The sequence below is a fragment of the Cyrtonyx montezumae genome, unplaced genomic scaffold (assembly GCF_038088225.1).
Source record: "Cyrtonyx montezumae isolate F1298 unplaced genomic scaffold, pur_monq_1.0 scaffold_6, whole genome shotgun sequence".
In the NCBI taxonomy this organism is placed as follows: Eukaryota; Metazoa; Chordata; class Aves; order Galliformes; family Odontophoridae; genus Cyrtonyx; species Cyrtonyx montezumae.
In genome coordinates, this window is record NW_027072067.1 from 3,944,996 (window position 1) to 3,959,652 (window position 14,657).

The window sequence follows — 14,657 nt, forward strand, 5'->3', positions numbered from 1 at the left end:
TCAATTCATCTCTAATGGATGCAGGCATGGTTCTCTTGGCTCTACAAGACTTGCCCATTCCTTATGCTGTTGCTGAATTTGGCTCTGAATTGCACTTTCTTAAAGTGTTCCTGGAACTTCATGCTGCTCATGAAAACATGCTGAAAAAAAGCCATCTGAGTGTTTATGCTGCAAATAATAAGCTCTTCACAGGCTGCATTTACAAACAGCAGACGCTGCGGCCAGCCCTCAGCAACACTAAAGCAAAAGGCAGCTGAAGGGCACGTCCTTCTCCACCATGACTTGAAATCGCTGCACAACGCTGGCATGGATGGTTGTGCAGCTGTTGAGCTCCCCTACAAAAGAGTTCCCTTTTGTGATGGGTGAAGCCATTCCTATTTCATCTCTTTTTGCCATGGGATTAAAATCACTACGTAAGTGTCAGATAAAAAACAAGTGAGGCACACAGTATATATTTTCTTACAATAAGGTAATAAGTGATTTTATTTAAGGCCCTATAATAATTTTAAACTGTTTTTCTTGTGATGTTGCACTGAGATTTCTCTCTCCCATAGAGCGGATCATTCAGTGGAGTATAGAAGGGATGGGTATATTTAACAACAGAGGTAGTCCTCAAAGACTTATTCTGGGATGACATAAAACCAGTAATAGCTCTCAGTTACCACAGAAAAATTCCATGGACTTTGCTGGAGTTAATCTAGGCTCTCACTGTTTCATTCTGCCTATACGTCACTGATATATATTTTAAGAATAGTCTAAGTTTCTGTTGTGCTCTCCACCTATGTCTTGAGATGCCATTAATGGTAGCTAGAGTTATCACTGGATAAGGACTTCTTTAGCAGCCAAGGAAAATCTTCCTGCTATTTTAAATTAAGTTTTAAAACAACTGTTTATCCATCTGTCTATCTATCCTTATCTACCTATCCTTATCTATCCTTATCTACCTATTCTTCTATCATCTATCTAATCAATCTACCTGTCTATCTGTCTATCTATCTATCTATCTATCTGTATTTTTATCTATCACTTTTTTAACATTTTTATGCTTCAGAAAACAATCAAATTGATTCATCTCAGGGAAGACAAGCCTAATTCTTCACTGCTAACACTAGATTAGGCATCAAGAAGAAAAAGAGATGAAAGCTGGAGCATCAGTAACTCCCTCCGTGCTGTTGACTGATGTCTTGGGGGACAGGCAGAGATTTCTTTCAAGCTTTCTTCAAAAGGTTCTCCTCCATACAGATCACCCATTGGGAACCCACATCAATAACAAACAAACAAAAAAACCCCGAGCCTTTTTTCACCCAATTTACTTGCATGTTAAAATAAACACAAGTTCCCACATAGAACAGGGGCTCCTGGTGGGTTATGTTGAGTCCGTGAGATTCTTGGCACTGGAGTACAGCATTTCTCTACTCCAAAGCAATCTTGGCACAGATAGTTGGTTATATAATCTTCTTTATTTTTCCAGCGACTGGCAAATAGATAGCAAAGATAATGCTTATAAACCTGGCTATAGCATTCAAAGACAGCGTCAAGGTGTTCTACCAACTGAGCTGCCAAAAGGTCGTTCACAAACCTGGGCTCCCTGGCTCCCGTGTTTGGGATCTGTACTATTGCAATTGTGGCTGATTTGGCTGAAGGGAGCTTGGGACAACATGAGTTCCACAGCACTGAGAAGGTTTTTCCTTTCTGCTTCGCTCTTTCACACTGCCACATGGCAGTGGTTTAATGACCAGGCAGTGCCACCCTCATTAGGCTGGATTTGTCCCTGTTCCTGACAGGGCATGAAGGAAATAGCACTCTTCCAGCACTGACAGCTTTTTGTACCCACTTTGCATAAACTCAGTGATTATATCATGTAAGAAGCAGGTGGATTAATTTGGAATAAGGACAGCCTTTGTTGTTTTTAACAGGGCTACAGCTGACCCAAACCCTACCAGCCCTAACTGGTACCCGCTTTTCCCATCCACACAATTAAGAACCCCTCTTCTCATTAAGTGGGGTCTGTCAGGCAGTGTGCTCGGGTGGGACAGCCCTATACAGTGTGCCAGGACAGCCCAGGATTGCCAGCTGGCACCGGGTTGTGTGGCAACAAGATGGAGCACAGGAAAAGTAGCATGGCAGAAAATAGCACAACTAAATTCGTCCTGCAGCAATAATTCTCTCAGAACTGCTGTCCTCTCTTGGTACAGATTGATTTCAGTGTGATTGTTTCAGCTGCTTTTTGGCAGCTGATCCACTGTCCTCTGTAATTCCTCCCTGCAACTCTGAAATCCTGCTGCACATATATTTACCAGGCAGGTCAGAATCCAACAGGCAGATTGCTGCTCTCTGTGCTCTGTTTCTCACTTCAAATCATGCCTGGATGACAGCGATTGAATCCTAGCTGGCATCTCTGCACCTCGGTCGCCAACTCACCACTGCAAATGTGCTGTTGAAGGCTGGGGACCTGTATCCTGCTTCTGGGCTATGCAAGCTATTTTGCATCCCAAATAGGATCAGAAGGACTCAGTTCAATCTCCCCCCCCTTCCCCCAGCATAAGCTTGGCCCCACCAGGCTGCAGACTGAATGAAACAAATCGTCAGCACGCTTTGCCTTTGATAAATTCAGAAACAGAAAACAAATGCAGCGTGGAAAATGCCAATTTGAAGGGGCCTGGATTGAAAATGATTCTTTGTACCATCTACAATTCAGCATTATTTGTTTTTCTAAGCTGAACAAGGAGTCTCAGGTTGGAAAGTGCCCACGATAAATCTCAGCATTAGGGATGCCACGGGTCTAGCAGCTTTCTCCATGAACTGAGCCTGCAGGCAGTATTTTTGGAGTCACTGCAATGAATTCTGCCATGGCCAGCACAGACCTGCTCACAGAAATGGGTTGACCAGTCCTCCTTTGATGTCTTGGTGAACAGATTGGTGCGTTACAAAATCAGACTCCTGCACTATAAGCGGCTCCCTGACCACCAGACTGCGCAGAAGACTTCACAGTGGGTGCACACACCTTCAGAGAAGACTATTTCCAGCTGGCCATAGGTTTTGTGAGACCTTTAGCAGTCCTCAGTTTGTTTGTACAAAGAAAATGCTCAGGGCTGAAAGGAATGTTACAGCGGTGCTGGAAAATCTCATCCGGGTTGGAAAGCAAACAACAGCTGACCAGATGTTCTGCTCTGCATATTAATGGACTAAAGGAGTATCACACTGCCAGAGACTTTCTGTTTTGATGATTAATTTTTTTAAATTCTGAAATCATTTTCCCAAATCACCAACCACGTTTCCCAGAGTTCCCCATACACCTCTTTCGCAGCGAAAACCATCTTTTCTTCCCTAAAATAACAGCCCAAGTCTTATTAATTTCCTATTAAAATAACAAAGCCAACCTTAAAACCCACGAGAAGACACTGAGACAAGAGGTGGGGAGAGCATTTCTAAGAGTCAGAGGTGCATGGGCCCAGAGCAGCACACTTTGCTACCAACCAAACTTGGTTAAAAGCTGAGCTTGGGCCATTTGTGAAAAAAACTGGTGGATGCTATTTGCAGGAACAAAACACTCCATGACCCAGGGAGTGTCCTCCTGTCCGTGCTCCTAATAATAGCATGTTTTAATAAACAAAGAAATGCTTTTTCTGTTTCACATTCAAAGTGAATGTGCAATAGGAGGAACATGAGTAACTGAAAACACCCGACACGGTGACAAAACATATTTCTCTACAACACTCCACTCAATTAACAGGGGAAGAATTTGAAGATGTGAATCCAAAAAAAAAAAAGAGACCATTTTTCCCTTCCTTCTTTGTCTATTTTGCTTCTGGGGTGTGTTGCTGCAGTATGAAGTGTCTTGTTTGCGGCCACTGCTGGAGAACATCTTGAATTTTAAAAACAGTCTGTTTTTTTTTATTAAAAAGAGAAATGTCTGTTGGTGTTCAGACTTGTGAGAACAGACACTTAAAAGGGTTCATAGTCTGCAACATACACACATACTCACAGGAAAATCAACGTGGTTACTTATTTATGGAGAAAATCCACTCATTTTAATCAGAGCTTTGTAACAACACACCACATGTTATGAATGAGCAAATAAACCAGCAAACACTGCATATCAGAACTACGTGGCATGCAAAGCAGTGTACCAACTGCTTCCATGCACTTTGGCAAGTATCTCTCATCCTCTGAGAGCATGGAGCATTAAGGGACGTCCCCTGAAGCCAGTGGATGCCATGGGGTCTGATGCCTCACTTGTAAGGACCCTTTTATTGGCTTAGATCCTGTACCAGCTAATAACATCGTACAGTGTGCTGACAAATACAGGGCAATCAGTTTGCCTGGGGCAGGCCCAGGAAAACTGTTATAGCAGCAGTTTGGTGAAAAACGGAATGAGACAACTGCATTTTTGATCAAAAAAGCATGCAGCTTAATTGAGACTTCCTGTGACTGCATACAGATTGCTACTTATGTGATCTGAAGAGCAATTCTTTCTTTAGGAGCTCTGATAAGTTTTGCTTTCTTCACAGAGTAGTTTCCCCCACTACAGTAGCTGTTCAGTCCAGCAAGAGCAATTTTATTCAGTCATTTGCAACCTAAGTGGGGTACAAAGGGCATAAAAATTAAGCTGAAATGGATAACAATGTTTTACAGTCCAGTTATGCATTTTCCTTTCTCTGTAAAGCCACCTGTCCTTTGCCTTACTTTTTCAGTGCAAGTAAGAGCTTACTTTGAATACAATACTGCCCAACAATCCTGTTCCTAGAGACTAGCACTGAGCTAGACACCAGCCTGAGATAGACAGTGTTTCTTTGGGTCCTGTTATCCATCTAAAAAGGGTTTGAAGAAATTAGGTTATGTTTCAACCCAACAGGAGCTCCATACAGAGAACATCTTTTCTTCTGCACTTTTCCAGTGTTGTCCGATAACTTAGAACAGCCGTTTGTACTTCTACAGGAGGACAAACTCCACATCTGTATGAAGATACATTTATAGGTGACGAATCACCAGTAATTAGCTTCTGAAACAACCTCCTCCAAATTAGATACCACTGACAAACAATAGCAAAGCTAGTCATGTTAATGAAATGCTGTTGCTATGGGAAAAAAAACGTCCTTGTAAAGGTGAAAATAAACACATGCTTCCTTTTTCTCATTGTGCAAAGGCATCAAAAGGCATTGAAGATAAAGCTGTTCCTAACTATATGGATCACTGGACCATGCTTTTAGAGGGGTCATTTCTTCCCCCATTTCAAAACCTCCTGTATTTAAATTTTGGAAGACACGTCCCATATGCTAGCAGTTAGGAAGTTCCTTAGGGTGTTAATAAAGCCATAGACATAGTGAGGTTGGAAGGGATATGTGGAGATTGTCTAGTTCAAGGTCCTACCGAAAGCCATTCTGTCAGGTTGTAGAGGGCCTTGTCCATTTGAGCTTTAAATATCTCCAAGGCTACAGATTGCCCCACTTCTCTGGGTCCTCCTCTAGCTTTTGTCTGCCCACATGATGACAACATTTTTTCCTTTTGTTTAATTGGAATTTCTCAAGCTGTGATATGTCATTTCCTTCATCCTATCACCACAAACATTCAAGAAGAGTCTGGTCCTTTTTGTTCCCACTCTGGGTACTCGTAGACAGCAATAGAATATCCTGATAGCCTTCTCTTCTAAAGCTAAATAAATGCAGTTTTATCAGCCTCTCCTTGTACATCTTGTTCTCCAGTACTCTAATTGTTTTGACAGCCTTCCTCTGGCCTTGCTCCAGTATGTCAATGTTTTCCTTGTACTGGGGAGCAATTTGGACCCGGCGCTTCAGATGTGGTCTCACAAATGCTCAATGGAAGGGAATAATCACTTCTCTTCAGTTGACTATAGTTTTTCCAGTGCAGCCCAGTATGTGGTGGCCTTCCTCACCACAAGGTCACACTGTTGACCCATGTTCAACTTGTCTGCAAGGATCTCCGGGTCTTTTTCCGCAAAGCTGCTTTCTATTCATTCATTGCCCAACCTTCCCTGCTGCACAGGGTTGTTCTGCCCCAGATGCAGGACCTCACAAGTGCCATTGTTGAAAGCCCATTTCATGCCAGTTCGTTTCTTCAGCCTGTCAAGGCCCCTGTGAATAGCAGCCTTCTATCATGCACTTGCTTTCTACTATTTGATATCCTTGTAAACTTCCTGAAAGTGCTTCCTATCCCATCATCCACACCACTAATTAAAAAGTTCCACTGATGATATATGCAACCTCTTTTTACTGCTTTTTCCTCTGAAGGGTACATATTCTTCCAGATAGCTTCTTGAAGCCAATGTCCTTGCTGATATGAACTAATGTCTTGCTGTGTAAAGCCAGTAAAGGAAATGATCCCTGGAGCAAAGACTGAAGCAAGTTTGATATCTGTTCAACAGCTTCAGAGAGCAGATGTATCTAGTAACGTGAAATGATCTGTTCTCTCAGCCTGAGCTCTTTATTAAACATCTGGTCCTTGTCCTTCCACCCTCAACCATCTTGCACACAGGCATACACATGCAAAGCGGGTTATGGGAGGGCAAGAAGCTGCTGAAAACATTACAGGAGGTTGTCAACTTTCCTTCACTAATAGGAAGCACAGCGACAAGATATGTCTGAGCCTGCCTTCTGACATGGAGATGCTTGATTTATATACGTAAAGACTGAGTATAGACGACAATTACACAGATCTTTGAGATCACAGAAGCAAGAAAACGGGCTGAAAAATGAAATGAGCTTATTAAGTCAAGGCTATTTGACAGGATTGTAGAATTGTTTGAGTTGGAAAGGACTCTGAAGTCATCAAGTCCAAACCCCCTGTAATGAACAGGGACATCTACAGTTCTTTCAGGTTGCTCACCATTTATCTGAATAAAGGATGCTATTCCTGAACATCAGGACCCCTTGTCCAAAATTCCTCTCATTTAGTCCCAGCATCCTCTGCACTCCACACAAATTTAATGATCCACTCCTCTGCATCATGGAGACTATTTCTCATCTGAGAGGCAGAAGCACGGAAGGCAAACTAGAAGCACCAAACCCCTATGGAAGAAGGAAACTTTTTAACTTTCCTGAATGAATGACACATCTTTGTCATGCAGCCTGTCTGTTAACAGTTAACAGTGACAGGTTGAGGAGCACGGTCTGGAAGGTGGCCAATGCTGCCAGCTCCATGCTCAGAGTTGTGTTAAAAAGGGAGCATTCTGTTCCCTCTCCCGTTGTCTCCCCTCTCACTAGGGCCCGTTGTTACAGCCTCACGCCTCCTTGTGTGAAGGCCAACAGCGAGGCTTTGTTCAAGAAGCAGCTGCTGAGAAGATGTACTATCTCATGGAATGACCTACTGACATTCCTCCCCCCGCTCATTAATAAGCAGTGAATAATTAGGAGAACTAGGACGGATCGCACGGCCTCTTTCTTTCAGAGTAAAAAATCAGCTCCTTAGATCCTGCTGTGCCCCAGAAGGGATTCCCTTGTACTGTGGCTTTTTGCAAGGCCAGAAGAGCTGGCTGTGGATTGCCTTCTTCACATCACCTGACAGTGCCCAAAGGTGGATGGGACGGAGCTGAGGATAGGGTGTCCCAGCTCTGAGCAGGCTTCAGCTCAGATCCACACCTCCCCCTGCTCACCTCAGCTGCAGCAAGAGCAACTCAGCTTAGCCAGGAACCAAGCCAAGGATTCTGCTCGTCTGCATAACACGTGCTTGTTTACTCAATAATCTTTGGTACAGGGTAGGTCTAGAGCAGTGAGGAAATGTCTGAGTGGTTGCAAGTAGCAGAGCAAGTGGGGGAAGAGAGGAAACGATATCTAGTATTTCACAATCCTTGCTGCAGTCCAACGTGATTGTCTAGTGATGTGCACATCCAGGGGCAATGGGGAAAGAGCATCTGCATTGCCTTCCCCTCATGCAAACAATGCTTGCATCCACTCTGGTTAATCACGTGGAATTTATAGGCCTGTTTTATATCACTGATAATGTGACAAACCTATCTGACTTCAAAAAAATGGTCAGATAAACAGAAAGATTGCTTTGAGCCTCCTTAGTTTTTTTTGGCACGTTTTCATAGCACACATTAGATGACACTACACAACTAATTTCAGAGGCTCAGCTGTCTCTTTTAAATGTGTCTGTGCCAAAAGTGAACCCAGCTCTCACGATTTCCCAACTCCCATGACTCAGCACTGTGCTTTCCCACCTTTCACATCAAGCATGGTTTCCAGATTACTCTCAGCAAGTCTGTCGAACTCATCCTTGGAGTAGAGGGAAGGGAAACACCTCTGAGCACCCTTGACCATTCCCAAACTCAAATGCTTTAAGCAAAACATTCCATTACAGAAACACTGGTCATACTCAGACTCATCATCTGTTTATTTTTAGTTTGCTGTGGTCTAGCTGCTTCCCTGCTTGACGGCATTGTTTCATCTGCCTTCACAAGACAAAATAAAAGCCGCACATACATTTCCAAATCTCAGCTTGCAGCCTTTGATCAAGCACAAGCCACCATGGGTATGCGATTTCTTGCTGTTGGGTGGCTGCTTTCCTCAGAAAGAAACACTGCTTGCTGTGTTGGAGGAGGCCATGTGGTGATGGTTTTGCAATTGGATTGGATGGTCTTAGTGGTCTTTTCCAACCTTAATGATTCTATGATTCTAAGATCCCAGTGTGGACAAAGAGCTGGTGCTGATGTGACAGGTCTGCTTCTGAGATGATTTCAGCAGAGCAAGACTGGGTTGCAGATGTCTGTGACAAGCTGCTCAAAAATCACTACAGTATAGAACAGTTTTGTTTAGTGAAACCCCTCCCCAAAGCACCCACAATTGCCTGTTACAACCCTGAGGTTGGGCTATGCTATATTCTGGTATGTTTATAGGCACAGTTCAACATCCCTGTACTGTAAGAAATGCATAGAGACCACTTGGTCTATATTGATGACTATTTCCTCTGAGAAACATGCTCACTGCTACCAACAGAAACCAACCTCATGCAGCAGACTGGAAGACAGCAAGAGGAAATACACTATCCAATTGAAAGAGTACATTCAAGAGCATGGGGAAAGTTGGACCTTTTACCAGTATGAATCATTTTGCCCATATTTTCAGAGAGGTTCAGGCCTCTTCTCCTTAGCAAATAGTCACTGCTGCCTGAAGATCAGTGCTACAAGACCAGTGGTCACCTGCCAGCAGACCTGGATGGCAGGAGGAAGTTTACTTATTAGCTGTTAGTTTAATAGGAGGACTTTGCTCTGGAATCCTATAGTTTTCCAACTGCCTGTGGAATTATACAATGTTCTGCACTATCTGAACTCTCACCCGGTAACTGCGCCCTGTGGTTTTACCTCCTGCATGCCCTGTGCATGCTGAGCATTCCTCACTGCTGCCCTAGAGGGCAGATAAGCCTGACTGCTACCTTTGTTCAACATTTGGAGAAGCAAAGGCCAGGGAGAGATAGACTGGCTGGGGACCGTACCAAATCTGGAGTCAAAACAGGGATAAGCCAGCACTGGCTGAGCTCTGCTAGTCCATCCATACAGCCATCTTCTATAGGCTCCTGTTAATATATAGGGGATGCTAGGATGAGAAAAGCTGAGTGATGGAAAGACCAGAGTGAATATTCCCTTCTGTATCCCCTGAGGTGCCATCTCTGCTTTTCACATAGCAGCATGTTTATGGCTCAATCATCCCCTGGGTTAAAAGGGGAGAATGGATGAGTTTCAGCAGGGACTCGCAGGTCCGTATGACACAGAGCAAAGGTCAAAGAATCATTTAAGAGTTCCCTTATATCCCCATTACTTTTGCTCTGTCACACGCTTTCAGTCTGGTATTTTTTGGAGCTATATATACAAAGATTTATGCCATACACTTGTATCACGGCAGGACAGATTAATCACCACTTAGCAGCTCTCTTTCCAATCCAAATAAATGATCATAAAATACTGAAAGATGGACAAGTGGAGATAATCTGAAGAACAAACGGGCTAATTTCTCCATAGGGAATGTACTTGTGGAATTTAATTAGGAGCTCTGAAAAATTTCCTTCTAGGTTAGGAATCTTCTGTTTGGAACCACATGTAAAAATATTAAAAGAAAGCTTTTGTGAAGAGGATTTGTGAAGAGCTGGGCTTCATGCAGAGGAAATACAGAGGAAGAGAGGGGAATTTACCTTGGCTACTGGGTCTCCTGCCTTGCAATTGCCACTGGTAGGTGAACAACTTCACAAATTCAGAAAGAGAACACACTGATACAGGTACAGAGATAGTTCTAGATTCTCTTCCCTAGCCAAAGATCTTTCTAAGGATGGGCACATCAGCAGCAGACCAGCTGCTCAGAGCAGGGCTGCTGATATAGCTCAGGTAGTGCAAGTTGGCAGTGCAAGTAGATCCCAACTATTTGGTGAGGTTCTTCCTGCTGCTGGGAGCATGAATGAAAGTAGGATTCATGGAGAGAACAGTGATTTTGTGCTCCTGCAACGCTGATGTCTCCAGACCCATGGTGATTTCACATCATCGGGAGCACTGCTCTCCAGGAACATTCCCTCATCCCAGTGTCCATGAGCACTTCCTTCTCACTGCACCTCATTTTTATTAATGCTCTTATTAATGCTGACATCCTTCTTAGTCTTCCCCCCCTCCCAATTTGTGTTCAGTCCTTTTTAACCTTTCTCATCAGACCAATCCTTCCCAGTGCTATGAATAAATAAAAGCCTTCTGTTCTCATCAACAAAATGGTCTTTTAACAGTTGCAACAACAACACAGCAATCACTTGAAAAAAAAAAAAGCCACCACCACCAAGTAACATTTGAAGCATTTAAAAGCCTCCAGCTACTTTCTGCTTTTTAAAAATACACACTTAAATAGAGAAAGCAATGAGGAAATCAATGGGGAGCACAAGCAGCAGTAGGTGTCTGAGAGGGTCCTCTTAGCCCATCTGCAGTGCACACCAGCATTGCAAAGTGCTGTCCTCAACCAAATCTAAAGGATAAGATCTGCTGCCTGGTTAGGATGTAGTAATTCACTTTCCTCATCCTCATACCAGAAGACCATTACTCATTACCCGTAGGTAGCACCTGCAATTCTGAGTGAAAAAGACGTCTTCTGCCATCATTGTTAGAAGTGTAAGAGCTATATGAATGTATTTTTGGGGGCCATGGATCGTGGAATGCTTTTGTAACCCCTGTTAGCTGACGTGCACTTCTGAAGGTGAAACTGTGGTTGTTCTGGTCTCAGGCCATGTAGTGCAACCGTACAAAATAAGATCTCAGCAAATGAGATGTTTCAAGAAGTGAGACAAGGATAGCTGGAACATCATGTGCTTCACCAACTGAAAATGCTTGGTTAGGGGAAACAAAGACACATTCTCTATCCTTTATTCTCATTTTCCTTGGCTCTCTGCTTTACCTTAAAATATTATAATGTAACTAAAGGAGCTGCAATCTGTCTGCAGCTCTGTGAAGAATTACCATATCACTCCAGTTTGATGAATCTCCCACGGGTATTCCTTCTAGGAGGGATTCCCTAAATTGATTGCCAATAACCTAATATATTTGTCTGTCTCTTTGTCTGTCATCAGAATGTTGACTGTAATAAAACAGTAAAATAGGAAGGAAATCGAAACGTGAAATTTAGTTTCAACAAAGCTGAACCTTATGGAAATACATAGTGGGGTCATCTCAGCAACCTTAACTCATGAAGCTCCAGACTGAGTACACTCAGTAACCGTGGAAAACCATTACCTGCCTTTCAAAACGCAAGAGACCACAGGATGAAATGCTGCATCACACAAAGAAATAGCATTTTTCTCTTCCATGAGGCTGATATTAAAGAAAGCAATTTATCAATGTTAGGTGCAAAGGAGACCTAAGAGGTCTTCTGGAAATAAGTTATCACCACTAATGTGCAAAGTTTCTAAAACATAGCTATGAGATACAGCTGTCTAGAGGTTAATGTGAAGTATTTGAAAGAGCAAATGCAAAAATAACATGCTCTGAGATGCTGAGAGAACCAAGCCAATGCCACTTTTCTGATGCCAATAGGAAGACACAAATTTGGATGGGCACTATTACCCTGTGATGTACCAGCCATTTTGCTGTAGCCTCACATAACAAGAAACAGTGGTGCAGAGCAGCCTTCAGCTAGATTTACAGCCCACATATGAGCTTTTACAGAATCAGCAGTATAAATGAAAATTATTTTTCCTCCTTTTGACTGAAGGATAGACACCGTATAAATCAGTCAAGTCACACATACTACAGCCCTAGCAACTTCTCAACTCATTTGGGAAATCATGCTAGCCATGCTGTGGAACTGCATGAATAATATAATGCTGTAATTGGGAAATATATCCATGAGTATTCCAGAACAAGAATCCAGGTCAAAAAAACTATGCCAAGTACTTAAGAGTTATCATAAGAAATTACAAAGAGAAAGCAATTATTTTGCTAATGCATTTGAAAAACTAATATTATCCAAAGACACAAAGAGGAAACACACTAGTGAGGTGATTTGGAAAGGGGAAAATGGTGGGGGAATGTTACAGTCTTCCATTTGCTCTGGGTTGATTTAGCAATGGAGGTGTGTATGTCATGGAATAGTTGGAGTTGGAAGGGACCCCTAAAGTTTGCCCAGTTCAACTCCAGTGCACTGAACTGGGACACCTACAGCTCCATCAGGTGCTCAGAGCCCAGACCCTGTCCTTCAGCTCAGGCTGTAACTGTATTACTCCAGACAAGTTCTGTCCTCACCACTCACCTCTCTAGGTGCAAATATTATTTTATAGAGACTAAAATACATTAATTGTCTCTGTAGCTTAGTGAATCCAATCTCATTTAAATGAGCTCTTTGTGTAGTACAATTGCATCTTCAGTGTTCTGCTGTCAGGTTCCTCTTTGCCCTCTCCCTCTTGTGATGAAGAAAACCAAACTGAGTTGACAACGAATACTGTAGGTCTGACAGGGAGAATGATGCTCTTAAGCAACCGAGCAACCAGAAGTGTTTTAAGTGAAATGATCGATTCAACAATTCTGTCTATAGAAAGAAAAACACAACTTACCTATGCTTCTCTAGTAAAAAAAAAAAAAATTAAAAAAAAATAAAAAGTCAAGGAAAAAGAGCAAATAACTGTCTCTTTATGCAGCACAATAAACACCTGACAGGATCCTTCACCCCAAAGCTCCTTCCCACCTACAGAAGAGTCATTCTCTGTACCAAATCCATGCAATAAATACAATGCTCTATCACTTTTTCTAGACTCATTGCTTCAAATATTGCTATTTCAATTACACTTGTCAAAATGGTTATTGAGTATTAAGGGAACAAGGAATGAAGGCCTACTCAGCATGCACAGGGAGCAACCACAGTCCTGGGGTGATGGGCCCTGGCATTTGAACAAATTCGTAGGGCCTTATTCCATCACTTTTTGCATACATTGTGGTCTACTGAGTGCAGCTGCAGGGTGAGCAGCACGGGTCCATGCCGCTGCCTTTCTCATGAACTTTGTGTCACATAGATACCAAAAGAGGAATGGAGACCCTTTCTGCTAGGATGATTGCATGCTCCCAACAGCCTACGTCTGAATCAGAAGGAAGTATACCGATGTGAATGAGACCACACTTTGAACATTTCTGGCTATATAAGGAGAAACAGATGCCTGTGGTCATCAGATACTCCTGCACAGGTCAACTGTCCTTGTGAAGTCAGCTCTGCACTGCCTGTAAAACCACAGACAGTAGTTACATGTTCAGGACTGGATCCTGTTTTTGTCAGGGAGAATTCTGCACACCAAGTACAGTGCTGTGAGTGAAAAGGAATCATGAAAGCAAAAACATGGTGAAGCTTTGAGTATTTGAATTTGCTGAGACATTGCCCTTCCTCTCTCAGACTAAATGGTGCAGTGTCTCATGTGTTCTCCCTTCAACAGCTTTCAGGATCTGCAAGCTCAAGTTCAGCAACCTTGCCTTTGAGGAGAGCTAGGGAGAACTTCCCATTGCATTACAGTATGCTTTCCAATGTCAGTGGAAGATCATCCTATTTCACCTGTCAGCTCAAAACTGACTCTTGCAGTGAGAGGCAGTGATATGCAGGGATAAAAACAAAGACTTCCAAGTACAAGTAAGACCTGAAGCTGAGACTTTACTCAGAGGTGGTGAGGCACTGGCACAGCGTGCCCAGAGAAGCTATGGATGCCCCATCACTGGAAGCATTCAAAGCAAAGCTGGATGGGGCCCTGGGCAGCCTGATCTGGTGGGGGGCAGCTCTGCCCACAACAGTGAAACTGGAGGTTGATGATCTTTATGGTCCCTTCCAATCCAAAGCCATTCTATGAGTCAAGTGTGAGATGATGCTACCAAATAGCAGGATAGATGGGTCAAATCTGTCCTGCTTCAAATGCTTCAGGAGATCCGGTGATACTCAGCATACCTACATCATGGAATGGAGCAGAGCAGAGATTCTCAAGCTGGAAAAGGCAGGGACAGTGAGCCTACATGGCTCTGCATTGCCCAGGTATTTACAGGTTGAGGGTGGAGCAGTGTGGCAGCGTTAGCACAGCCTTGAAGAAACACAAGGTGCTTTCCCAGCATAGCTCTGGTCTACAGCCAGCTCTGTTGTCTCTGCTGGTCTGTCGAGACGTCTCCAAACAAAAGCCTGTGATGTCTCTATGCCTGTTTAAGTTCCAAGGGTGCA

General features: G+C 43.2%; 1 protein-coding gene across 1 annotated transcript in view; it reads right to left on the reverse strand.

Moving 5' to 3' along the window:
• MGLL (monoglyceride lipase) overlaps positions 1-14,657 on the reverse strand; it is a 51,794-nt gene that overhangs the window by 19,121 nt on the left and 18,016 nt on the right. The window lies entirely within an intron of this gene.